This window comes from Saimiri boliviensis, chromosome 4 (genome assembly GCF_048565385.1).
Source record: "Saimiri boliviensis isolate mSaiBol1 chromosome 4, mSaiBol1.pri, whole genome shotgun sequence".
NCBI classification, from domain to species: domain Eukaryota; kingdom Metazoa; phylum Chordata; class Mammalia; order Primates; family Cebidae; genus Saimiri; species Saimiri boliviensis.
This window is the reverse complement of record NC_133452.1, coordinates 139,077,913-139,104,792: the sequence shown is the minus strand read 5'-3', so window position 1 is coordinate 139,104,792 and position 26,880 is coordinate 139,077,913. Positions and strand designations below refer to the sequence as shown.

The 26,880-nt window shown below is 42.5% G+C and overlaps 2 protein-coding genes and 1 long non-coding RNA gene across 4 annotated transcripts in view; 2 read left to right on the top strand and 1 right to left on the bottom strand.

Annotated features, from left to right (window-relative positions):
* The window catches only part of LOC141584377 (uncharacterized), a 107,491-nt gene extending 100,909 nt beyond the window's left edge, over window positions 1–6,582 (bottom strand). Inside the window, exon 1 of the long non-coding RNA XR_012517400.1 lies at window positions 3,741–6,582. This is a non-coding gene — a long non-coding RNA (uncharacterized LOC141584377). The remainder of the gene's footprint in view (window positions 1–3,740) is intronic.
* A 4,622-nt stretch (window positions 6,583–11,204) lies between these two features.
* Window positions 11,205–26,880, top strand: part of EXOC2 (exocyst complex component 2) — a 216,493-nt gene continuing 200,817 nt past the window's right edge. The window contains exon 1 of one of the 2 annotated variants that reach the window (XM_039462698.2): window positions 11,205–11,325. The gene's annotated coding sequence lies outside the window, so the exon portion shown is untranslated. The remainder of the gene's footprint in view (window positions 11,326–26,880) is intronic. The other variant, XM_074398378.1, reaches the window with a different exon arrangement.
* The window catches only part of HUS1B (HUS1 checkpoint clamp component B), a 48,972-nt gene continuing 33,645 nt past the window's right edge, over window positions 11,554–26,880 (top strand). The window contains exon 1 of the mRNA XM_074398380.1: window positions 11,554–26,880. This exon is cut by the window's right edge and continues 33,645 nt beyond it. The gene's annotated coding sequence lies outside the window, so the exon portion shown is untranslated.

The window sequence follows — 26,880 nt, the reverse complement described above, 5'->3', positions numbered from 1 at the left end:
GTTGTGAAACATAACATTCTAATAATTTAAAACTTTAATATGTAGTTATTAGATTCCTAATCAGGATATACATACAGATTTCAAACACATTTGAATAATTTACTATTGTCATTTTACGAAAATAGTCATCATGATGTGTATTTAATGGTATACTTATCACATGAAGCTTAAAAATGCCTACATAGTATTTCTACGTATTTCCAATAGAGGTCTCAATAATGTACATGTGAATGTACACATATAATGTGATTTGTAATATATACTTTCCCAGTATAAATAAGTTTACATTAAAAGATGGAAAAATTAATAGACTATGGGGCACAACATTTTAAAGTTGTAAGTTTATTCATCCTTGCACTGTAAAAAGGTTAGTTGTGACACTAGCTTGTGCCTTGCAACAATTTCTGCCCTTCAATACTGCTTACATAACTGTGTTTACACATAAGCCTGACCAATACAACACCCCTTTAATCAGTTCCACTAGAAATTTGCTGATTTAAATATGATAGACTATGCTTGAAAAATGAGTAGGAAAGACAGATTCTTCAGAGTTTTAGTGGCTATTTTGTCCAACAGATTTTCTTAGGTGACTGACTTGTATCAATCCCAGTTGTGAACGTTTTACAGGCAAGACCTGGGCGCAAAAAATAATAAGACAAACCCGGAGTTTCTACTTATTGTCTACACCTCCCATCATTCAAAATGTGTTTTTCTTATTTTGCTTTTGAAAAATTAATATTGCAATAATGATTTTTATTATCGTATCTGTGCCTTAATAGTGGATTCACCTAATTTATAGAAAGCAAGAAAGAAGGTGTAGAAAAAACAACAATGCCTGGTGTATAACAGGCAAATATCAATATTTGTTGACTTGGAAATAGTTGAGCTTAAATTACTCCAATGTACATACACAGAAGACCTCTCTGAATTAGGGGCTAGACAATCTGTGTGAAAATAAACCTTCGGTGTAAGTGCTCTGTAGAACACTGCCTGTAGGATCAGCGAAACAGATTTCTCAGACAGCTTTAAAGAAAAGAATTATTGAATTGTTGTGAACCAAGAAAACAAAGCAATGTGAAAATTCTATTAATATAGAAGATGGACTAAATATGTGAAAGACTCCCCTCTGTTTGATGTGGGAAGCTGATTTGTCTCTTTCTGGAAGAGCATCCTAAATTCTTTGAGAATTAATTTATATTTTATTTCTCTTAAAGCATGCCAAAACCCATTTGAGGGGCAAGGGCTGATACAGCCATGCATTTCATTTTTTTTTTTTTTTTTTTTTGGCTGGGGAAAGGGGCAATATCCTACTTTACGTTGTAGAATTTCTGGCCTGAAAATATGTTTACTAGCGAAATCGCTGCCAAAATAGAGTCAGTAGTTACCAGCATATTTGCGTAAAGCAAGAGCTTAGAAAGCTACATGGCGTTCAGGACTGTTTTTCTGGTTACTAATCAGCATTGTGCCTTGCCACAGAGTACCGCCTGGTCATCGTTCCACTAGGGCAGGGGAAGAGGACCAGTGCTCTGAAGCAATCCAGCATTGTCGCCAAGGAAAACACGGTCTATAAATTCTAGTTCAAACTGATTTTCCTAAAAAACGAAAAATTCCTTCTCAATGTGTTTTAACAAATACATGCTCACAAGCAGGAGGGAACTTAACAGCAGAAACAATTATATTTGTACATATCCAAAACAAAAGGATGTGTAGGAACAAACAGCAATCACTAGCATTTTCTTTCACAAAATGAAGTCTGCAAAAAGGTTTACCATCCATTGAGGGTATATGCCTTTATAGGATTTAATTCTAATTATGTAATTTAAGAGAGATTCTCCATTTGTTCTCAAATAAAGCTTTGTTGGGAATCCTCACTAGTCTACAGAGTCCTGAAAAGCTATTGTTTATCAGAAGGAAAGCAGACACATGTGTTTAAATCTATCATTCATGTCTGTGCATTCATTTGAGTTCTAATGAATGTTAGTGGAATGAACATGCATTCTGTCGAATACACACATAAACCATAACAATATTTCAAATCAATACAGACCCATATATCTGGGATCAGAAAAAATGTGGCCAAGCTCAGGGAGAATTACTTTATGGAAAAACAGGAATTCAATAAAAATGCAAAATTGAAAATACAACCCACGTATTTAACATTATGTTGCTTTCCTCTTTATCACTATACTTCACATCTAACCTATTGTAGTTTGGCTTTCTATGTCCATAACCTAGCCAGGCACAAAAAAGCAAAGTTATTAGTTCACAGGGCAGGAGCTTTGGGGAAGGTGTGGAAGTGGAAAGGACAGACGAGCAAAAAGTTATAGAGACAGAAAAGTACCAGCAATCTGCTTTAAGGTCAGCCAAAGGAACCAAATTCCCAGTTTAAAATGGGTTGCTCTATAGCTAACACATTTAAAGAATGAAGTATCTGGAAGAAAAAAAAAATCCCTTTAATTGCATAGCAGAACAATTAGTGTGATCTACTACTGTTTGCTGGCATACGGAGTTATTTGGAAAAACACTAACAACACCCATATGTCCTGTTCTATGCAGATGGCCAGATAAAGTCGCCGTAAGAGAAGGCCCCACAGTTCAGCCAAGACTTGATGCAGAATTGCTGTTTATTGAAAAGTGCAGCTGGGCGTGGTGGCTCACGCCTGTAATCCTAGCACTTCGGGAGGCCAAGGTAGGCAGACCACAAGGTCAGAAGATAGAGACCATCCTGACTAACACGGTGAAAGCCCATCTCTACTAAAAATACAAAAAATTAGCCGGGCATGGTGGTATGCGCCTATAGTCCCAGCTACTCTGGAGGCTGAGGCAGGAGAATCACTTGAACCCGGAAGGCAGAGACAGCAGTGAGCTGAGATCGTGTCACTGCACTCCACTCCAGCCTGGGCGACAGAGTGAGGCTTTGTCTCAAATAAAAAATAAAAACAAATAAAGTGCAGAATAAAGTGGGAATTTGGGACTTAAAGGGACTTCTAAGTTTCTCCTGTCCAATGACCTTGTTTTTCAGATGAGATAACTGGAACTCTCAAGAGTCAAACAATCAGGGTCAGGAGCAGGCAGGATCCAGAATGCAGGGTTTGGAATTTTCAGTGCAATTTTTTTTTTTTAAACCAACAGTCCTAGAGTCAAGTCTTCAGTTTTTCAGAGGCTGTGGATATTTTTGTTTCTTTGTTTTTAGTTTCTCACTGGTAAACATTTTTATTATTTTCTTCACCAGGTGTGAAAAAATAAATTCATACTCAAATTAACTGTCTAGGTTCTATGTTCTCATCTTTGTTACCAGGGCTCAGTCAGGAAAAACAAAGGCTCAGAGTGTTGGCTAAAGTGTGTCCTGAAAATTATCTTTAATCTTGCATGTACTCCTTGTCTTTTAGTGCCACAGAGAGTACAAAGATGAGCACACAGGAGGGAGCTACCTGCAGGGGATAGGACAGACATCTGGGAGCTCCACTGGAGAGCGGCCAGGACAGGACTGGTGGGCACTTGGCGTCAACACCCTGCACTCTGAGGCGTGCCATCACCTTCAGAAATTACAGTGCGTGCCCACAAGGAGAATGCAGCTCAGGTAACATCCTAGGGGAAACCTACCACACACACAGGGTGAGAAACCTCTTAAGGAGTAAAAAATTTTTATTGGGTTTGAGCGAAACCAATATATTAGTTGAGCAATGAAAAACTCAGATAAAATTTGTGTCATGTTAGATAAAAAGAAATAAGGTTTGTACCTCATTTCATATGCAAGGTAATCCTGATGCTCCTGGGTGGTGGGAAGCTTTCATAAATGAGTGTCAGCAAGGCTCAGACCCTACAGCAAAGGCCAGACAGAGGCCAGTACCACGTCTTCCTCCTATGTGCAGCTGTGGCTAGAGCTTCTGCTCCAGATGGGGTGATATGCCTGGACAGCAGAGGTGCAGAGTGGCAAGCCAGCGGCTGCTGCCCTACGACTCAGTCTACATTGCACACCATCACATCAGTGGATAAAACTGGGAAGATGGTACTATTTTCCATGTCTTTTCTATGACCGCTGACATCACTGACAAAATGCAAATCAGCCTACTGAATAAAGAAGGCCTTCAAATGGAGAATTCCAAAAGACAAGACAAAACAAACAAACCACCCCAAATCAAAAAACCAACCACCCACTCCCAGCTAGCCATTTAAGTTAAAATGCTATCATGCGGTCCGTTAGAAATCCTTCATTTAGAACATAAAGAGGTCTAAATTCTTATTCACAGAAAAGCACATAATTAAGTTATTTCTGCCCTCTGCAGCACAGGGAAGGGCTGGCAGGGCTAGGACAGGATCCTGGTCCTTGCTTGCAGAGACATTTTCACATTCTGACTAAGTTGTTCCCCCTCTCCAGACACTAGGCTCTCATATCTCTCTGGCAGCGAGTGCCTCTTCTCAATTTCTCCTTTCCTTCTGGACCACCTACAGACACAACCCACTGCCAGAGACGCCCAGATATAAACACAGGTGCAAAACACATCTGCATGATTGTGCTGGGTGGCAGCAGGGCCATGTGCTTGGCGTAACACTATTGTAATGCCATATCCTTGCTGGAGAACCAGCTTTATTTACAATGTGCTTATTAAAATATGCAAATAGCAAGTAAATAGAAAACCACAGAGCTCTGTTTTGCTGTAAAATTGATTGGAGACATTTGACTATTTTGAGGACTTCTGATATACAGAGCTCTGAATATAAAAAGCTCTGAAGCCAACAAAAAAATCAAGATGGTTAAAGGCACTTAAAAGTGTTTGCCAGGAGCACACCATAGTGAGATGAATGTTAGAACAAAAGGATGTAAGGGGCTTCCTTAACCAATAGGTCAAATCCAGGAATCGCCAAAACAGAGTTGAAATTCTTGCAGTCCTGCAGAATTTCAAATTGTCCTGTGATTCTAAAACACAAAAGCTCCAGCAAAGAATGACAATGCTGGGTGGTATTTGGTGAAACATCTCAGTCTTCTATTTATTGTCAGTATGTGTATGTATCATATTTTGCTGGTAATTTTGTGTCTAAGTGGCCACTCAGCATATTTTGAACTAGACAACCGGAAATAGGCATCTTCCCCAACTCTGCTACTATCATAATGTACTGTATTTTTATTTTACTTTTGTTTTTGAGGCAACACGTATTTATTTAGCACCTATTATGTGTGAGGCATGAATGAGCATTACAGCGTCCCTCTTCCTAATTTTATATTCTAGTGAGGAGAGAAACATTTTTAGAAAACAAACAGATAATACTGTATTTACAGGTCATGGCGAGTGCTGTTACTGAACGGTCAGCCTGATATATTGAATAACTGTGCTAGGAAGCTCTGCAGTATGTACAACAGTGAATAAAGCAGGAATCTGCCAGCATGGAGTTGAGAGCCTTTGAATAACAGAAGACCAAACAGTCATTAGTGTTCAATAAAAAGGATTCCTAAGATCCAGCAAATTATAGTAGCTTTGAGGTTAGGTTCTGTACTAATTATGGTTACCACACATTGATGTGCTATACAGTACAGAACACAAAAGTGTTGATTTAACACACACACACAAATCTAAAAACAGGGAATTGTGTCTCTCCTAGTACTTCTAAACACTAAGTGTTTCCAAAGGGATTTCATGCTTCAAAGTTATTCTTTCTCTCCAGGTCAACAAAACCTGAGACAATTTAAATCACAAAGCTATGCAATGGTATTCAATTGCTCCAACAGCTACCACTGCAATTTTAGGTTTAATGACTTTCTTTGCTGCCAACTTCTGCATATACTGCACGAATGTTTGATAGCTGGCTTTGGAATTAGGACCAGAAATGTAAGAAAAAAGAAAGAAAACACCACCAGTATTCTTTATATTAACAAAAGAGTCTCTTTCCTCTTTTGAGTGTTTTTGTTTCAGGAATACAGTGTTATTTGTTATTTTTTTAATCCAGGAAAAATCTGTTAGTTCTCAAGGCTCATACATCCTGGCTTAATGGCAGGATCACCTAACCTGGGAAATGGCATGTCACTGAGACCCAGAGGGTTCAGTTTCACTGTGAAGGGGGTGCGCTGCTGCCAGGGATTTCTCACTTTATTTTTATTTTTTTCAACCGTGGCTGCCAAGCCTCCTCGGATTCACATTTTCTTGCTTCCCTCCTTGCTCTTTATAATTGATGATGCTGGGGACAGTCAAGTGATTGCATACTAGGGCTGTATTTCAACACATCCTCTGATAACAAGGAGAGAAAAATGAAGTCATGCTAGGTTCCACATCACTTTTTTTTGTTGTTGTTCCAGGACATATTTCCCTAATAAGTGTGCAATTCAGCACATTGATACTTGAGTATGGGTGTGGTGGCCCATGCTATGGGAGGACTGCTTAAGCACAGGAGTTCAAGACTAGCCTGGGCAGCATAGTGAGACTCCATTTCTACAAAAAACAGAAACAAAAATTAGCCAGGCATGGTGGCATGCATCTATAGTCTAGTTACTCTGAAGGCTGAAGAGGAGGATCCTTAAGCCCAGGAATTCAAGGCTACAGTGAGACAGGATCCCATAACTGCACCCCAGCCTGGGTGACAGAGCGAGACCCTGTCTCTAATAACAAATATATATTTGAATTGTAGTAAGCATAGGTCGTTTTTAGTCTGTGATTATAAAAACTTTGACTGGATTCCCCCAGAAGCTGACCCAGGGCTAGCATTTCACTTGGGAGGTGACAGCAGGAAACAGCAGGAGGGGAGTAGGGAGGCCAATAAAGGTGTGCTATGGGGCACTTCCCAAGGGGAGGTTGGAGCAGCCTCCCTGGGACTCTGTGATGTAATGGAGCATGCCCTGCCAACCCCAGCCATGAGGAGCTACGCCAGGGAATTTACACACTAAATCCTTGCCTGCCATTGGCTGAGGCCTGCTTCTGAAATAACTCTCTAGGGCTTCCAGCTTGCCCTGCTCCAGGAAGAAATCTGTCAAGCACAAAAAGACATGCAGGTGTTTCCAGAAGCAGCCTTTAAGCTGGGGGAATCTGGGTGGGCACTGATGGCCTCTGCTACTGTCCTGCCTTGCACGTCAGATCCACTGCTACAGATCTGTGTCCTGGCCCTGGTTCCTCATCATGGTGTGCAGTCATACTTTACTCAGGGAAAAACTCTCCCTCAGGAGGGTCAGTAGGTCAGGCTATAATGCCCACTGCTGCAGTTAGTTCTGAGGCCATAGTGATTTTCATCATCTTCTTCTTTAATCACTTGGCTCAGTTCTCCTCACCTGCAGCTAGCACTTCTGTGGCCCAGGCTGCTTCTTCGATGAAGTGACCCAGACCTTCTTCCCTGTGAGCTCTGAGCCTTTGGTTACCATTCTCACCAGGCCAGGGCTGCTGCATTGCTCATTTACTGGTGTCACGAAGCAAGGAAAAGATGCCAGTGAGTCCCCTGCCTTCCAGAAATTATCCTCCCTCCCGTTTCCTACTCAAAACCAGGACCAAATTTTGATGCCTGCATGAGAACCCTAAATAAGGAGAGGCTTTTAGATTTAGTGAACCTGTGTCATCTGGGAGAGCATCTTCTGCACATCCCAGGGGCCAGGCCTCTAGCTACTGGGGATTCAGCACCATACACTGCTATTAGGTTCTGAATATATACTGCATCCCACAGCACAGCTTCCAACACTGCTGGGGCCTTCGCTGTGCCTTTGTGGGGCCATGCTGATGTCCTATCATGGTGGCAGTTCGGGGTCTGTGATCTAGGGTGGAACCAGTGGAGCTTGTGGTCCCATCCCCATCATCTGCCTCTTTTGCTCTTACAAGGGTCCTTGGTCCAAGGTGATATTATGGGAAATCCTGTGATGATAAAGCAAGACATTCTGTAAGCAACTGGGTAGTCATGCCTGCCAAGGCTCTGCAGGCAAGGAAGACAAACCCAAACCCAGAAGATGCATCTGGGCCTATGGAAATCAACTCACCACCAACTGGCTGCTTGGTCTTCTTGAGGGATGGCAGTCACCATACTATGGGCTGCCCATTGGCCTGTGTGGCTGAAGAAAAGGGCAGAGGCACTATCTAGATCTGCCTTGTTCGGTGGGTCCCTGTAGCCCCCAACCCTGTGAATGGACATTGTGCAGAGACAGCCTAACCTGCCCTGGCTGAATCATCCCATTTGCTCCGTGCCCTGATGTGGATGCTCTCTGCTGGGCGTGTATTCATATAAGACACATAGATGGGCCAAAGACTAAAGGGACGTGTGAGTTCTTGGGCTGAGAAGCTGCGATATCCACAGGAGGGCTGTACAGCTGCTTCTCAGCCACCCTCCTCGCCGTCCAGCTGTTACTGGTTTCTCCAGCAGGTCCCCTTCTTTTAGGAATTTGCACCAAAAGCTGGCACACACTCTTGGTCACATATCATCCTGAGGGCAGCCTAGCTCTGTCAAAACTCTGCACTGATGCTCAGCTCCACTCTGACAGCAGCAAGCACAGGCTCATGGGTGCCTTGGCCAGCAAATACTAACCCAGATTAGAACAGCTGAGTGAATTCCTCATAAGCTCCAAGAGGTGTTTTACCCAATTGCTTGGGGGATTCCTTATAGTGTGAGGAGACTTTAAGGTGACCATATAGGGTCTACAAGGAACACATTTGACAGTAAAAGGGGTACTCAATAATTAAGCCATCACTACAGACACAAATCAGAGTCATCTCAGGCAAAGCGGAGCGTGTGGTCACCTTAGTTATCTGTGATCTTTCCCAGTGCAAGTGACCAATTCCAGGATAACCAGAAAAATCCATCTAAATACCCTGTCATACCAGGTTAAACTCTATGGTCCTGTCTAATGTCATTTCTCTGCATAGACCCTGAACTCTTCTGTTCCCTGCTCCTTCTTCTGTGTCAACTCCAGTCTCAGCTACAACTAATTTTCTACTAACTCCCTGCCTGCACCAGAGCAGCCAAAACACACAAGCAGGCTGACTGCTTCTATTTGAGACTTAAGACCACATATCCCAAGTGGGCAGTCTGCCCTCCCTGGCAATCTCACTTTATATCCTTAGTAATTTGCCTTACGATGTCTAACAATGTCTAAGATAACAATCTCATCCCTTCTCAATTTGCCCTTGCTCCTACTCCCTGCTCATAGATGATCTTGTTGGTTCCTTTGCGAATAAAATAGAAGCAATCAGAAGAGTATTTTCTGACTTTCCGCTCACCATGGTTACCAACCCACCACACCTGTAGCTTCACATTCTGCTTGCTCTCCTACCACACAGCTCAACTCTGCTGACTCCTTTCTAAGAACAACTTCTGCACCTTGTGCAATAGGTCCTACCGTCTCTTACTTTTTTCAAGGACTTTGCTCTGCAGTTGCTCTCTCTCTCTCCTGCATGAGCACTTCCCTCTTTACCCATTAGGTTCATAGCTCCCATCTTAAAACAGACTTTTTCCTTGATGCCATGCTCCTCTAGCAACTATCCCATATCTCTGCCCCCTTTATCACAAAACTCCTCAAATTGGTTGTCAAAGTAGCCAGATAAAATACAGAACAGGGCCGGGTGCAGTGGCTCACGCCTGTAATCCCAGCACTGTGGGCGGCCAAGGCGGGCGGATCACGAGGTCAGAAGATCGAGACAATCCTGGTTAACATGGTGAAACCCCATCTCTATTAAAAATACAAAAAATTAGCCAGACATGGTGGCACGTGCCTGTAGTCCCAGCTACTTGGGAGGCTGAGGCAGGAGAATCACCTGAACCTGGGAGGCAGAGGTTGCAGTGAGCTGAGATTGCACCACTGTACTCCAGCCTGGCATCAGAGTGACACTTCGTCTAAAAAAAAAAAAAAATACAGAGCATCTAGTTAAATTTGAATTTCGGATAAATAATAATAATTTAATATACGTATGTCCCGTGCAATAGTTGGGCCATACTTACACTAACAAATATTAAAACAATGTTTCAGTACATGTATATCCCATGCTACATCAGTTTAGCAATATACCTACGCTAAAATTAAAAACAACAAAATAAAATTGTTGTTTATCTGAAAATTCAACTTTACTGGGTATTTGTATTTTTATTGCTAAATCTGCCAACCCAGGTTTTCTAAACTCAGTTTTTCCACTTCACTTAATATTCTTTTCACAGTCCACTCTGATGAGATGTAGGTTCCCCACACTCCTTTGAACTGCTTTTGTCAAGGGTGTCAATGACTGGCATATGCCAAACTCAGTTGTCTTCGGAGTCTTGGCCTCATAGTATTTCTGAACATTGCCAATCAACTCCTCCTTCCTGAAACTATTAGTTTCCAGAATCCGATACCCCCACTTTCCTGATTGTCCTTCCTCCTTGGCCATAGCCCCCTGACCCTGAGCATTCCCCCCGACCCAGTGCATTCCCCCAACCCCGAGAATCCCCTCCCTGACCCCGAGCATCCCCCTAACCCCAGCATCCCCCTGACCCTGAGCATCCCCCCTACCCCGAGCATCCCCGATCACCAGCATCTCCCCGACTCTGCGCATCCTCTGACCTGGTGTGGTGCTCTGACCCAATGCAGCCCCTAAACCTCTGCAGCCCCCTGACACCATGCATCCTCCTGACCCAGAGTTGCTCCTTACTCAGTGTCGCCCCCGCTCCGACCCCACCGCCTCCTCCTGATCTGATGTGGCCCCTGACCTGGTAGAGTCCCCTGACTCCAGTGCATCCTTCTGACCCAGTGCTGCCCTCTGAGCTGGTGCATCCTCCTTACCCAGTGTGGCCCCCTGGGGATGCACGCTCCAGTGCATCCTCCTGACCCGATGGTTCTTCCCGTCTCGGCGCGGCCCCCTGACCTGGTGCAGCCCTCTGATTCCATGCATGCCCCTGTTCCGAAGTAGTCCCCTGACCCGGTGCAGGGCCCATCGTTGTGAACTGTGGCCCCATAAACGCACTATCATCTCGCAGCCTCTTTGAGGTCACCGGGGGCTCGGCGATTGACTGTGCACCCGGCCCGCCCCCTGAGCTTGGATCCTTCTCTCCCTCCCTCACCGCTCCCCACTTCCCGCCACTGCAAAGACCCCCAGCAAACACCTCCTACTCGTGTCCATTCAGGCGGCTGGGTCCCTCGGAACCCAAGGCAATCCAGCGTCCACCGCCCAGGGGCCCTGCTGACCTCCCGCACCCGCGCGGGTCCCCTCCCTCCTCTACCCTCCCCGGGAGGCTCCGCCCATCGAGGACTCGGCGCTCGACTGCCCGGCGGATCTACGCGCTCGGCGCTCGCGGCGGGCGGAAGTGAGGTGCCGGCAGCTGGCGGCCGCGGAGCCTTCGGCGAGACCCACCGGGCCCTGTCTTTGCCGGCCGTGGGGTCCTGCAGGCCGGCTGGAGGTATGTGTGGGAGGATGGAGGGCCTGGCCAAAGGCCAGCGGGGCATGGACGTCAGCCGCACGGAGGCGGCCGATGGCGGCGTCCGTCCGGGCCTCAGTTGTGAAGGGACAGCCGCGCCCACCCGCGCCGTCGCTCACCTGCGGGGCCCCGCGACCCTGCGCAGTTCCGAGCCCCGCCGCCCCCACCCCCGCCGTCAGGCGCCCGCGGGGCTCTGTGCCTACCGCCGCGGTTCCCAGCCCCGCCGTCCCCACCTGCGCCGGTGCGGGGCGTGTGCGCTGCAGAGGGCAGACCCCGCGCCCGGTCTGCCGGAACTGTCCCCCGCACGCGCAGTGCGTAGTTGCCACTCTGAGATTTGAGAATTTCTCTTGGAAAGTAAACACGAGGCAGGTTTTACCTGTCTCCCTAGGAGTGCATCCCGCTGTGGCTGTCCTTAGCGCTTAAAAGACGCTTGCCACCGTTGTCAGCGTTTGCGTGCACGGACTTGATCCTCGCGCGTGGGTAGACGCTGCCCTGTGACCCCATTTTACAGATGGGGGAGCTGCAGCTCAGAGTGCTTGAGCAAAGAGCCTTAGTTCCTGTTGTAGCTGCCGTGGAGGCCTTGCGCAACCGCTCCCAAGTCTGCACACCCGCAGTCTAGAAGCCTGCATAACCCTGTATCCCAAGGTTTTTAAATAAACACTTAGTTCCAAGAAACAGTTTTTGAAACAACTCGTCTTTGAATGGAAGTAAGTTATTTTTAATCTGCCAAAGGTCAACATACTAATAAGTCTAGGAAATTTTAAGTTTGATGCCTTTGTGAATTTGTGAGTAAACTTACAAGGGACACTTAAATATTTTTCTGAGTTAGCCACACTTTAGTTAAATCATTTGAGTGCACTAGGCAGTATTGAAAGGTTAGTTCTGAGCTTACGTATGGATCTGTCTCCTAGTGCATAATAATGTTTTGTTTATGAATGTTAGTCATACTGTGTAGCTGACTCCTTTAATGACAAATCAACTGAAAGCCAAAATCCTCCCAAGGATGATTTTTGTGCTTTTAAAAGTTGGTGATTCGCAGAGTATTACTAGAAAGAGTGATGTGTGCTTAGTACTTACCTCTTGTTTGCATAAGTAGAAAGTTAATAAATTTAAGCAGAGAAGCAGAGATTCCCCCAGTGTGACTTGGAACAACTCTTGGAAGTTTTAGAAACTAGTCTTTTTTTCTTGTCAAGTTTTTAATTTCCTGCACTGAATGCCATTTTGAACTACAGTTGACCCTTGAACAACACTGGGGTTAGGGTGCCCACGCAATCAAAAATTCCCATGTAACTTTTATTCCCCCAGGACTTAACTCCTAATAGCCTCCTGTCGACCAGAAAGAAGCCTTACTGATACATAAACAGTTGACTAACATGTATTTTGTATGTTATATGTATTATATACTGTATGATAATAAAGTAAGCTAGAGAGAGGAAAACGCTAAGAAAATCACAAGGAAGAGAAAAAGTATTTACTCTTGAGTGGAAGTGGAGCATCATGAAGGTTTTCATCCCTGTAAGTCTTCATGAGTAAATTGTAGAGGAGAAGGAAGAGGAGGGATTTTCTCAGGGGTGGCAGAGATGGAAGAGACGGAGGAGGTGGAAGGGGAAGTGGGAGAGGCAGTCACACTCAATGCAACTTTTATTGAAATAAGTCTGTGTATAAGTGGACCTGCCTCATTCCAACCTCTGTTGCTGAAGGGTCAACTGTATTACTTTTCTAAAAGATGATTATTAACTTGCTAAGTTAAGTTCTTAGGAGCCCATTATGAAAGAATCCTATGGGCAATGAAGTTGGTACTCAAAAAATTTTGCATGGATAGTCTTCTAGCAAAGAACTTTTAACAATTTCTGGTGTCAAGCAGCAGTAAGATTAGGCCATACAGGAAATGCTAGTTTCAGGGGTATTCTCTCAGTTACTTTTCCGCTCCTTCTCTGTTACCTATCTTAATTCAGCCAGGGCTTCTACTCCAATATCTGCCACATAGTAGGTGCTTAAATGTTCATTGAAAGGATGAATTTTCGGTCGTTGTTGAGAGGATTTTGAAACTGGGAAATAACATTCATTGATCACTCTGCTAAGCAGTGAAGTAGGATATTGATTGTTCTCAGATCCTGGGGAGTATGTTCATGGACCCTCTGAACTGCCTACTGAAATCACATGGTGGTAGTGTTGACTTCTAATCAAATGCTTTAGAGTATGTTTGTTAGTTTGAAATTATTATTGACATGAATACACAAAAGTAATTGTGGGGAAATCATGAATCTTAAAGCGATAGGTGACACATCTATCGGCATCCTTGGATCCCAGTTTGTTTATTGATTGATTAATTGATTGAAAGGGGGTCTCGCTCTGTCACCCAGGCTAGAGTACAGTGGCACAATCACAACACACTGCAGCCTTGACTGTCAGAGCCCCAGAAATGCCTCCCACCTCAGCCTCCCAAGTAGCTGGGACCTCAGGTGCATGCCACCTTGTTTGGCTAATTTTTAAAATTATTGGTGGCGAGGAGGTCTTACTGTGTTACCCAGGCTGGTCTTGAACTTTTGAACTCTGCCTCCCAGAGTGCCGGGATTATAGGTGTGACCCACTGTGTCTGGCAACTTTTTATTATTTTTTAAATGTATACGGAGTCTTGCTCTGTCGCCCAGGCTGGAGTGCAGTGGCTCGATCTCAGCTCACTTGCAACCTCCGCCTCCCGGGCTCAAGTGATTCTCCTGTGTCAGCCTTCCGAGTAGCTGGGATTACAGGCACACGCCACCGCTCTCAGCTAATTTTTGTAGTTTTAGAAATGGGATTTCATTATGTTTGCCAGGCTGGTCTTGAACTTCTGACCTTAGGTGATCCACCTGCCTCAGTCTCCCAGTGTGCTGGGATTATATATTTGAGCCACTGTGCCTGGCCTGTGCCTGGCAACTTTTGTTGAAAAATTGGTGTATAAGTGGACCTGCCTCATTCAAACCCGTGTTGCTTAAGGGTGAACTGCATTACTTTTCTAAAAGATGATTATTAACTTGTTAAGTTTTTCCCTTTGCTACTTGCTAATAGTACTGCTTTTCACAAGATCTCAATTGAAAATCACAGAGTCAAAAGGTATTTTGGCTTAGGCATCAAAGCAATTATATACAGGTCCTTGATCTGGCTCTGATCTGCTTCCTAGTACTGGCTGAGTTGCTTAGATGCTTTGGACTCTGCTTCCTTTTTTGTATATTCCGAGAATACATAAAATTAGGTTATCTCTGAAATCCTTTCTGCCTTGAAATTTTCTGACTCAGCGAATCCTATAACCACTTAGCACTTGTCTTATCCCTGTGTTTTGTTAGGGGCAATATTATTAATGGTGTTTACATACACCAGTAAAAGACTAAGCTCATGCTAGATAGGGATTAGTTGTAATTATTTTTGTGTCTCCCAGTCTTACTATATGCCTGACACATATATTGAAAATTAAATAATATTAGCCTGGATTCATAAGGGGCATTTTTGCCCCTTCAATGAAAGAACAGCTAAGAACTAACTCTGTAGTATTGAGTGTAAGTCCAGCAGAAACTCAGAGGTGGGAAGGATCCTTTGGGGCGATCAGGAAGCTTTGAGGATAAGAACATGATGAAGGAAGGAGTGTGAACACATGGGCTGCACGCCAGGAGCAAAAGCCCAGAGGCTGGTAAGTGAGTGCATTTTGGATTATAGGTGGAGCGACTTGACTGACAGGCAGAAGAGTTTGGGACAAATTTGTTACGCAGTTCTTTTTTTTCTCTTTTTTTTCTCTCTCTCTTTTTTTGGGAAAATTACATTAGGCCGGCTCAAAAGCTTCCTGAACGTCCTTTACCTTAATACTGTTGGTAGCATTTCAGATTAAAAATAAACCATCCAGTTTGCTTTATTTTTCTTGTTGGGTTTATCAATTCTTCTATGTAGTATTTTCCATTACAGTAAATTTTGGTGCCACTAATGGAAAGAACACTGGCCACATACTGGGGAAGACTGCACTTCAGTTTATTAGAAGGTGAGCTGCACAGGGTGGATCCAGAGAGCCTCTGGACTCGTGCCCGGCACATCTTAAGCACTCAGTGACAGTGTGGCATTGAAAGGCTTTTTCCCTTTGCTGCTTGCTAACAGTGCCGTTTTTCACAAGGCCGGCCCTTAGTTTCATTTGTAAGCATGGATGAATTTTTAAAGACCTTTTCTTGTTTTAAAGTTTTGTGATTTTAGATGGTATATGATTTAACTTTCATTGTATTATAATTTTAGTGAAAGACAAAACGAGATAAAAAGCCATGTTTAGGATGTCGCAGTGGGAATCAGAAGTCATGCCAGATAGCTCAAATGAAGAAAGGTGCAGACGGGGTTGGGAAATACACAAGGAGTGGAGAGGAGCAAAGGGAAGCTAGCAGTAACTGGAAAGGAGGGAAGGAAAAAGTAGGGTTGGTGGGAGGAGGGTCTGACTGTTGCCAGAGAAGTAGTGCTGGGGGCTGGGGGAGTAACACTGAAATGCCTCAGTCTTGGAACCGGTCCACTTCAGAAATCAAAGTGCAGGCCTCCCACTGTTTGCTTATAGTCAAGTCTTAACTTTCTCAGTCTCACTCACCCCCACTGTACCTATCAGGAGCTTCCGTGGTCTTCAGTCACTGTCACACCAGTGCTCTCAGTCATATGGTGGTTCTTCTGTAGTATCTGTCCGGCTGGTTCTCAGCCTTGAGCACTCTCAACTCTCTACCTCCTATAATGCTTGACCTGGGTTGCTGGGGCCAGCGGGGAAAATCACCATATCCAGATCTATAAATCCATGGTCACCAGCTCGACTGGGCCATCAAGGAATCTTCTAGAGTTTTCCTCATCAGCACCTGCTTCCAAGCTCTGTAGAATCAGGCTTTTCAAGCCTCTCATCCTTTCACATCATCTACACATTCTTAGCATGTGGTCTTGCCACCTGCATCATAAATTATTATTTATAGAGATGAAAGCAGAGAATCTCAGGGGCTTCCTGCCAAAAACTGTTCCTCTTCCCCCAGTCACAGTAGAAGAGGTTGTATTTATGCTAAGACCAATCCGCTACTTGGGCTCTGGATCCCATCTACGCCTGCCTTTGTGAGGACTTCACTCAGTTGTTGATGTCTTACTAAAGGCTTCTTTCTGTTGGCCTTTATACAGCTTAGAGACAGACAACAATAAAGCAAAATAGAAAAAACTAGAATCCTCCCTTGATTTCACATCCCCCTGTTAAAATTCCTCTCTTTTTCCCTTTCCAGCCACATTTCTTGAAATACTTGTTTGTAGCCAACTTCTTACCCATCCCAGTGCTGTCTGGTTTCAGCTGCCATCACTCTACTGAAGGCCAGAGTCATCCTTGAGCTCCTGGTCACAAAATCTTATTCCTGTCATTTCCCCAGGGTAGTGCCTGGGACATAGCAAGTGTATAATAAACGTTTATTTGACTGAATAAATCTGAGGATGTTCCTTTTCAGCCCTAGTTTATCTGTTTTTCTGGGGTATAGGAATCCAACACTGTCATCTTTTGAGGATCTGTGTGACTATTCACTGTATGTGTACCAACTCTTCTTGATGGACTGAGTAAAGATAGAAATAAATATTATTTGAGGATAAGTTCAGTAGCTCACGCCTGTAACCCCAGCACTTTGAGAGGGAAGTATAGCTTGAGCCCAGGAGCTTGAGACCAGCTTGGGTAACTTAGTGAGACCCCATTTCTATAAAAATTCCAAAAAAACTTAGCTGCATGTGGTGGTGCACGTCTGTGGTCCTAGTTACTCGGGAGGCTTAAGTGGGAGGATCACTTGAGCCTGGAAAGTAGAGGCTGCAGTGAGCCGTGATTGCACCACTGCACTCCAGCAGCTTGGGTGACTGAGCAAGACCCTGTCTCAAAACAACAACAGAAAAGAATATCATTTGGTAATGATTTCTTCAGTCTCGTTCAGGTGATCTGTCTTTCTGGGAAAACAAAACCCTAGACATGTTTTTTTCGGAGAAACTATATTTTCTAAAATACTAAGAATTAATGTTTTTATCTATCCATATAGATCTAATAAAGAGAGTAGTAGGCCATTGTGTACTTCTGGCAATAGATTTGTGAATAAATAATGCTATGCTCTTTTATGAAACTCTTTTGTTTTTCTGTTAAGTAGTGTATCTTTTTGAAGTTTTTGTCTTCATTTATTTGTTGGGGGTGGGTGGAGAGGGATGAGTTTGCACTGGCCTGCTTCATTTTTGACAGGTCAAGAATGTCAGTGGCATTGGTTGGAAGTCCAGCCACCTTGAGACTGGCAGCCTTTCCCTGTGCAACATCAAGACAGTCCTTGTCCTCTGGGAAGAGACTTGCATGCTAAGGCAGAGGGCTTGATGTTTCCTGGGGAATAAAGGAGACCTCTAAGTAACTCTTCCAATTAAGATAGGGTCCAGTGCTTGTTTTATGAGAATAGCTGAGTAATCCAGTATTTATGTAACAGTTCTGAGAGCTGAGTTGCCAGGCGTTCCCTATATACTTGTCTGGCTTCCAGTATTGCTTCCTAGTCACCTCAGGCACATTCTCGTCCCCTTAATCCCTTACCTCCAAACATTGTAGCAGGAGGGAAGGTCTTTATTCCCATTCCCCAAATAAATAAATAAAAATCCAGTGTCATTTGTCAGTTATTTGGTTTAAATTATTGGATTCTTTTCCCAAAAGAATTAAAGTATACACAAACATGCTTTCATTTGACACCATAGATAGTAGTTCATTTATTTTTTTGCTTGTAGAGGTAGAGAAGGGAAAGAAGCATAAAAAGAAGGTCAGGAAAGCAGGATACATTATCTCTTACCTGTTTCAGTCCTTCCCTTCTGCAAATGGCCCTTCTGAGATCCAGCGAGTCTTCTCCTCTTATCAGGCCCTAACTCCATACAGTTTGGACCCCATGGGTTCTTTCAGATCTGTGCATGATTATATTTTTGTTAACCATGATTTTGGGATGGAGTAGAAGGAGTAATGATTATATTTTTGTTAACCATGATTTTGGGATGGAGTAGAAGGAGTAAGATGATTAATTTGGAAAACTGGATTGCAGCGTTCATGACACTGTCTCTGAGACTTGTCCCTCTGTGTGCTGTTAGGTGGTAGAATTTGTGGCAGTGCTGCTGTAACTTGCTGTTGATCCCACTCAGGAAGAGTGGTGTCTGAGTTTGTAGAGAACTGGGGAAGAAAAGTCACCATTTTTCTGAACCCTTTTCCCAATATCTTTCTCTGGGCAATCCCTTTGGGTCCAGCCCAGCCCAGCCCAGTAGGGACAAGTCTGTCTTAGGGTAGGTTGGGCCTGAATCTAGAAAGATTTGGTGAATTCTCTACTTTGATTCTATTTTAGGGTGCCCTGAGAGTCTGGCTGAGTCTAATTTTACTGTTGAAGCTCACTAGGCAGCTCTGCAATAGGATTTTTGTGAGGTCCTCTGGACCCAAGATGGTTCTGGACAGGAAAGGCTACCTGGTGCCCCGAGATGTGGATGTGTGCGCAGATTACTACAGTGTAGCTTCTCATTTAGTAGAGTTGAGCTGGGGTCTGTGACTCTGCTTTTCTGATTTGTTCCCCGGTGATGCCAGTGCTGCCAGGTTGAGTCATATGTGGGGAAGGGTAGAGGTTTGGGAGAGGTTCTTTTTTTTTTTTTTTTTTTTTTTATGATTGTTGGGAAAATCACCGTTCTATAGTCCGATCTCTTAAGAAAATAGTGCTTTAACATCATGAGGCCTTTTCAGTAGAGGTTATCCTAGTCTTCAGTGAGTTGGAACTTCTGTATTTTTCGGGTCCTGGCCTTCTCCCTCTAGCTGAGAAGAGCATCTGAGAGTATGACAAGGTGAGACCGTGTTCACTCATTTTGTTAAGATTTCTTGTCTGCTATTGAAATCAGCAAAACTCTATTAAATAGCAAAAAGTACTGCTTTTATGATTCTAAAACTACTTTCACTTGTGGTTTCATTTTCTGATTTTTTTTTTCTGTGTATTATTACTGCTAGCTAATTTTTTCTATGTATTTTTAATCTGAAGTTCTGTAAAAAGTAACTTACTGTCTTTTGTTCTAGTAATAAATATTTTGGAAAATTTAAATTGTGCCACAGTTTTAACTTGGGAAATTAAATATGGGAAAATTACAGAATTAAAATTTTCTGACCTCTATTGCAGAAAACACTTTAAATTCATCCCTATGTGCTTCATTAAAAGGTAAGAGGCAGATAGTTTAAAATTAATATAGTACATCTATAAGGAAAATGTATTTACTTAAGTGTAAAGTATAAATTGTAAGAAAAATGTGGCCTTTTGTCTTTATTTTAGTGAAATGCTTTCGTAATAGTAATTTTCTCTTTTGACCTGTGATGGATAGGAGGTTAATTGATGTTAAATGGACGCTTTGTTAATCCTTCATCAGCTACTAAATTGGTATAGGGGAGTACAGGTCAAGACTGCACAAGGCCATGACCAGCTTGTTTTCTCAGGGAGGTTTATGGATTCCACCCTTTCCCCTTCTCCAAACCATACATCACTCTCTCCAGCTGCACATAAGGAAGACTCTCCTGTCTCCCCTCCCCCTCTTCCTGTGCTCCTGTCCCCGCCCTCATCCCCTCATCTTTCTTCTTCTCTGGGCCGCTGCAGAGTGACAGCTTGTAGATGTTGCGTGCGAGTGAGTTCAGCTGGCGCTGTGTGGTCTGAGTGTGTGGTCTCCAGCTCAGCCGAGAGGCTGCTAACAGAGTGGATGAGAGGGAGAGCAATACTGTTTACTTTAATTTATTTCGGATGCCGGAATTGTGCCCAGAGTTTCTCCTAAGCTTGATTCCATAGCTAGCAGCTTCAATCCCTCACAGCTGTGGTGCAGTCTGAACTCCGGGCTGTCCTCTCTTGACAGGCACTTTCCATAGTATCTGCCTGCTTAATCCCTTGAGGCTCAGAAATGTTAACGGCACTGTTGAGTGCTGTGATTATTTTGCTTTCACTATGTCAAGATTTATGGCCTTCGAGAAGTTTCTTTGGAGATAGAACTAGAGAAGTAAAGCAGAATTTGTAACATCAGTGACAAAGTTGATGTATTTTTGGAAATTGGAAAAGCTATTATACGAAATTTGGGTCAAATTAATCCAACTTTGCTCATGTAAAAGAACCTGAGAGTTAGTGACATCCTGCCATGTTGAACAGTTTTAATGAAATTACCCAATTTAAGCTGACAGTTGGTTTCTTGACCTTTTCTGCAACTCTACATTGATTTTGGCATAGCTGTTTACCATAGTTATTATATTTGTCAGCAGCAATATTGGTTTATTTCATCCTAAAGATTTGACAAGTCGAGACAAATGAAACTTTGTTTTTCTATAATAGTATAAACTTAGGAGAATATCTTCCTATCCAATCCTTTCATTATGAATAGCTTAGTAATATTTTCTTGATTTTGTTCCTCTGTAATTCCTCAACATTCTTGTTGAGATGATCAAGTATTTTGTTATTTGAGTAAACACATGTAGACTCTTGATATCACTTGGGATTTTGCATTGTTCAGCTTCTTTATTTTCATGTCTTCCTGGCAGTCTTGCTGGAATGGAGTTGGTGGTGTTGATGTTTGTCAAGGATTAGAAAGTCTAGGCCACTCACATCTTCCCAAAGGGTCAATATATGCAGCTTAGAGTTGTTCTGCTGCTTTTTTTTTGCTACTCTTAACCCTGGGTTTCAATACCTGAGCTCTGTTTCCATCACTGCGAGGGTAAAGCTTTCTCCTACGCCTGTGTACTTTTTCATTCCTGGCCCTGGTTTAGCTTAGCCTCACTTGATCTGTAATCAGACTTCAGGAATTTAGTCATGTTGGGTAATTTTTTAAAAATGATATGCTGTATTTTCTTTTGTTTTCCATTTTTTTGGGGGGGAGATCTATGTTTATGATGCGAATGATATTAATCTAATGCTCAGAAGAATTCTGAAGCACAGTTATTCATAAAGTTACACAACCATCACCGTTATCCAAGTCCAGAATATTTTCATCACACCCAAAGAAAACCCTGAATCCATTACCAATCCTTTCTCACTTTCTGTGTCCATGGTTTTACCTATTCTGAACTTTCATGTAAGTGAACTCATATCATATGTATCCTTTTTTGTCAATTATGGCAAAATATATACATAGTTTAGTCATTACTCTATGACTTTTACCTAGGAAGTGAAAATTCTTTATAAAGAGAGAGAGGAAAAAATACTGATAAATGATGGTTAGAGCCAACTAATCATGTATGGAAATGAACTTGTATTTTAGAAACTCGGAAATATTTAACAGGAACTGTGGAATACTCAAGAATTGTGTGGGACAGAAATGCCCTGTGTGTCACTGGCTGTTAGTCACCAGCACTTGCCTGCAGTGGTTGGTCACGCAGTTCCCGTTCTGAAACTTTCCTGAGTTTCACCAATGCTAGTACTAATCGGTTGTATGAACTTTAATGTAGAACTCTAAATAAATAAATCCTGGTTGGACAGATTCCCTCCACTTCTACCTTAGCTTTTACTGGGCAAAATCCTCCAGGAGTTAACAGTGAGCAGGAAAAGAACCAGGGTTTTGCTCTCTGGTAACTGAAATGGGAGTTATCCTCCAGAGCAGTTGATTTTCTTGCAAGGGCAGAGAAGAAGAGTATCTGTAGAACCACAGAACCATGGCAGCAATTTTAAAAATCAGATTTCCAAATGTGTTTCTGTTGAAAACAAGTTTAAGAAAAAGATTACCACCTTTATTTGGACTTTTCATTACTAAGAACTGAAAAGTTAGAATCATTTTATATATTCTTAGTGCTGTCCCATTCTCTTTTATGGCTGGATTTTTAAAATGGAAAAACCAAACTTTTTTGGCCTAGTTTTTATAGGACTAAAGGATAGTTGAAAAATAAGTTTTTCTGATAACTTTCATTATAAATATCTTAGTAATATTTTAAAATTTATTAGGGTTAAAATTTATTTTGGTTTAAATATTTAAAATATATTTTTTGGTTGGAGGGAAGTAGACACAGCATCAAAGTTCTGAACTTACAAATTAGAATTTCTAGTTTTTATGTAATTCCGTGTGGAAGTGTAATACAATACCAGACTTTTCTTCTCCTAGACCTTACAGTTAAAGGTCAGATTTGAACTGGACCTTTTGTCACCCAGAGGTGTCCCATAGAGAAGGAGTTGTTCTGCTTAGATCTTTGCTTAATTTCAATTTATCTAATTCTTTTCTGTGCCATGTATTGTATTGAAGCTCAAGAGGAGGGGTCTCGGGCTGATTGTAACCTTTTAGGATGTAATTAGGGCACACAGTTTTTATAGTGGTTTTGACAGTTGCTATTGTGGCAGGGATTTATTGGTTTAAGAGACGGTGCATGGCATACAGTAAAGAATCAAGGAATGGCATCTCCTGTGAAACGAATCTAGCTGACACCCCTCTCAGAGGCCACATCTTAGAGCTTCTCATGGCAGGAATTTCGCACAGCCTTTGAGGTCTCTGCTGCTACTGTTGAGGAGATGAACTCAGCCCCGTTTCACTGAGTGTCTGGCACTGGACTAGACGCTAAGTGTAAAGCAAGAATATGATGACAAGCCCAGGCAAGCCCATTGAAGATTGCTATCAGAGAGCTTGGCACAGTAATTCTTTTATTCTTCCCTTTTTCTTTAAAGGATACTATTATTTGTTATAATCATTTTCTTAAGGTAATTAATTTGCAGGAGAAATGAGCACCCTCTTTCCCTCCCTCCCCCCTTGACACTCCCCCCCAACCCCCCACGCCACCCAAAAAGCGCATAACATAGAGCTGCCAGGAGGAAGTCTCCTGTGGTCAGCGTTCTTAAGGAGACCCTCTGCTGCCTGGATCTCCAGCTAGCAGCTGCCCCGCAGGGCTCAGGAATTGGATTTTCTGTGTGGTCTAAGGCCTACCTACATTTCTAAAGCATGTATATACATGCTTACTGCCACAGGGAAGGCAATATAAAAATATTTAGGCTGGGCGTGCTGGCTCATGCCCGTAATCCCAGCATTTTGGAGGCCAAGGTGGGCAGATCATGTGGTCAAAAGATTGAGACCATCCTGGCCAACATGGTGAAACCCTGTCTCTACTAAAAATATAAAATTAGCTCGTGGCACACACCTGTAGTCCCAGCTACTCGGGAGACTGAGGCAGGAGAAGTGCTTGAACCCGGGAGGTGGAGGTCGCAATGAGCAGAGATGGTGCCACTGCACTCCAGCCTGGCGACAGAGACTCTCAAAAACAAACAAAACAAAACTTAAAACCACAATTTCCCTGGCCCTTCTCTCTCCAATCTCATTCTCCGGATAATTAATCCTTGGTGTGTGTATCCTTCCAGGCCTTTTTCTCTGTATTCATATAAGCATAGGCCATTGTTTGTATGAAGGTAGCTTTTGTTCTTCTTTTTTGAATAGGAACATTGATTGGATCCTGATTCTAACACATCAACTGTAAAATAACTTTTAGACAATATGGAAAAATTGAGCTGGGGCTGGGCGCATTGTCATTTGTAAAGATACAAACTCAATCATTTCTGGATGAAACGATGCAATGTTTTAAAGAGCTCCCTCAACAAACAGCATAAAAGTATGTTGAGGAGGAGAGGTAGAACAAGAGACAGTGTTGAAGCTGGGTGTTGGGAACTTGGAGGTTCCTTATGCTCGTCTCGTCTCTTTTATGTATGTTTAAGATTTCCTTAATAAATATTGAAAAAAAAATCCAGAGAATAGCATAGAGCAAGGGCCTGGTTTTGAATCCTACCTCTGCCACTTAACTAACTGTTGTTTTGGACAAGCAGTTTAATGTCTCATAATCCTACCCTTGTTAATAAAACCACTTGGCAGTTTAGAATACTTCCTTCTAGGAACTTTTTCTGTACATCTCTCTATACATACCTGTCTGTCTATTTATTTCTTTCTGTTTTACTGATTTGTTGTAAGTATTCTCTTGGTCTCATATGTTTTTCATAATGTTTCACTGACTGCATAGTATTTCATTGACTGAACTTTCACATTTTACTAAATGTTTTAGTGGATGTTTTCATTTTTCCCCTGCGTGCTGTAAAAAATTTTGCAGTTGTAGGAATCTTCATGCCTAATATCAGCCCTATGCTTTGGATTATTTTAGTCATTGTTCACTTTTCAAGAATAACGTTTTAAGTCAAACTATGGAATCATATAGAAGGCTTTGACACATGTGGCCGAATTATTTTTCAGAGTATTATTAACAGTTTGTGCTACTGCCAGCCATGCGTGGGAGCTGTGTACAGATTCAGCCGAAAACCATGAGCCTTTGAGATGTCTTAAATTATCTTGTGTTAATAGCCAGCAGTATGGCCTCTGTTTTAGTTGGTGTTTCTCTGAGGTTGCATTTTGTCCATATGTTTGCTGGTTGGTTACCTCTACTCTGTTGTGAACTATAGGTTTATACCTTCACCATTTTTGTTTTTTGAGGCTCTTGGTGTTTTCTGGATTGATTTTTGTGAGCTGTTTATATATTAAAGCTGTTTGTATTTTGATATTTTGAATATTTTCTCAGACTTCCTGTTCGGCTTTTGAATTTATTGTCTTTTATTTATGAACTTATAAAAGATGTATATTTCTTTATGGGCGAGAACTTAGTGTGTTCACCATTGTGATTTTTTTTTTTTTTTATCAAGTCCAAATGTTGTCCTTCCACCCCAACAGCTGGAATATACACTTTACTTTATATTCTCCTAGGTTTTTTTTTTTTTGGTGTAATTAAAATTGTATGTATATTTGACTTTTTAAATAACCAGGAATTCTTTAACTCTATAGATGTTTGAAGTAATGTAAGCAAGAAAATTATACTTTTGGACTGTAACTGAAACATTTTGGGGACTGGAGTTAATATGCTAAAAATTAAGAGGCAAGAAAATAAAGCAGCGTTTGTTTGGAATAATATTCGGCTTAATCTTTGTCTATCCTGACTGCGGCCCATCATCAGTGTTTGGAATTTTCCCAGCATGTTATGTAGTGCGGTGCTATGGCTTTAAAGAAGTACTTTCCCCACTTGCTCTGGAGCCCTGTGCCCTGGTTCTGGGAAATAATCGTGATTGTGGACTGTTACTGTGCTTTGTCAGCCCTCTCTGCCTGCTGCTTTCATGTTTCTTAAGTTACGCAGAACAAATCTTACATAATATTTCTCTATTTTCTCTTACTAAAATACTTTCTATCTTAAAACAATTGAAGGCCATTCTCCTATAAAGTTGCTCACCCAGTCTCTGGCATGGCAGCACACCTAATGACCCCCGAGTTTACTTACTGTTGGCTTTTCATGCGTGTACAGTAGCAATACTATATTACTTTTATTTGGGGCTTTAAAGTTTGGGCTTTAAAGATCTCTATCTTCGGTACACATGATTTCACTTAATCCTTAAAGGATACCTGTGAAGTTAGTTATTATTCCTATTTTAAGATGAGAAAACATAGAAATTAAAGGGACCTGGATAAATCATACAGTTAGGATTTGAATTTATGTCTTCTAACTCTTGGTTAAGTGTCTTTTCTGCCTCTCCATAGCTGAACAAGGTGGTTTGTCTGGCGAAACTTTGGTGTTAATGACACCAGTGTTCTTTACCCCATATTGGTCAATCTGCTTCACACTGATTAAAAACTGTTGGCCATGTCCTTCATGCGATTTGGCGTCTCTCATTGCATGCTTATGGTCACACAAGAGCTGGCTAAGGAGGGAAGCACTTCGGGGAAAACAGTTCTTTTGGGGAGCCCTTTTCCTGTGTGAAGGAAAATGGAGAGAGAGAGAGAGAGAGAGAGAGAGCGAGCATGTATGTGTGTATGTGTGTATGTGTGTGTGTGTGTGTGAGAGAGAGAGAGAGAGAGAGAGAGAGAGAGAGATCTCTAAGCATAGCCACTGAGCCAAACTGCCTTGGTGTGATTTCTGCTGCGATAGTTATTGGTTGTGGAATATTGCACAGAGTGTTTAATGAGCCATCCTCATAGGGGAGTTGTGAAGATTAAAAGTTATTGCATGGCTGGGCGCGGTGGCTCAAGCCTGTAATCCCAGCACTTTGGGAGGCCGAGGCGGGTGGATCACCAGGTCAAGAGATCAAGACGGTCCTGGTCAATATGGTGAAACCCCGTCTCTACTAAAAATACAAAAAAAAAAAAAAAGTAGCTGGGCATGGTGGCGCATGCCTGTAATCCGAGCTACTCAGGAGGCTGAGGCAGGAGAATTGCCTGAACCCAGGAGGCGGAGGTTGCGGTGAGCCGCTGAGATCGCGCCATTGCACTCCAGCCTGGGTAACAAGAGCAAAACTCCGTCTCAAAAAAAAAAAAAAAGTTATTGCATGGCAAGAACATAGGAAAATCCCTGGATAGAAGAAGTCATCAATTAAATATAACTATATTGTTATTATTAATTGATGTTTGCTTAATATCTAAGCTATGTTTTCTGTTAATTGATGGCTAGTTGTGTCTTTACTAATGTAATTTGTATTATTTCTGACTTTATATTGAAAAATGTTTTAAATAAAGGCAAGAACCATGTTTATTCCTAAA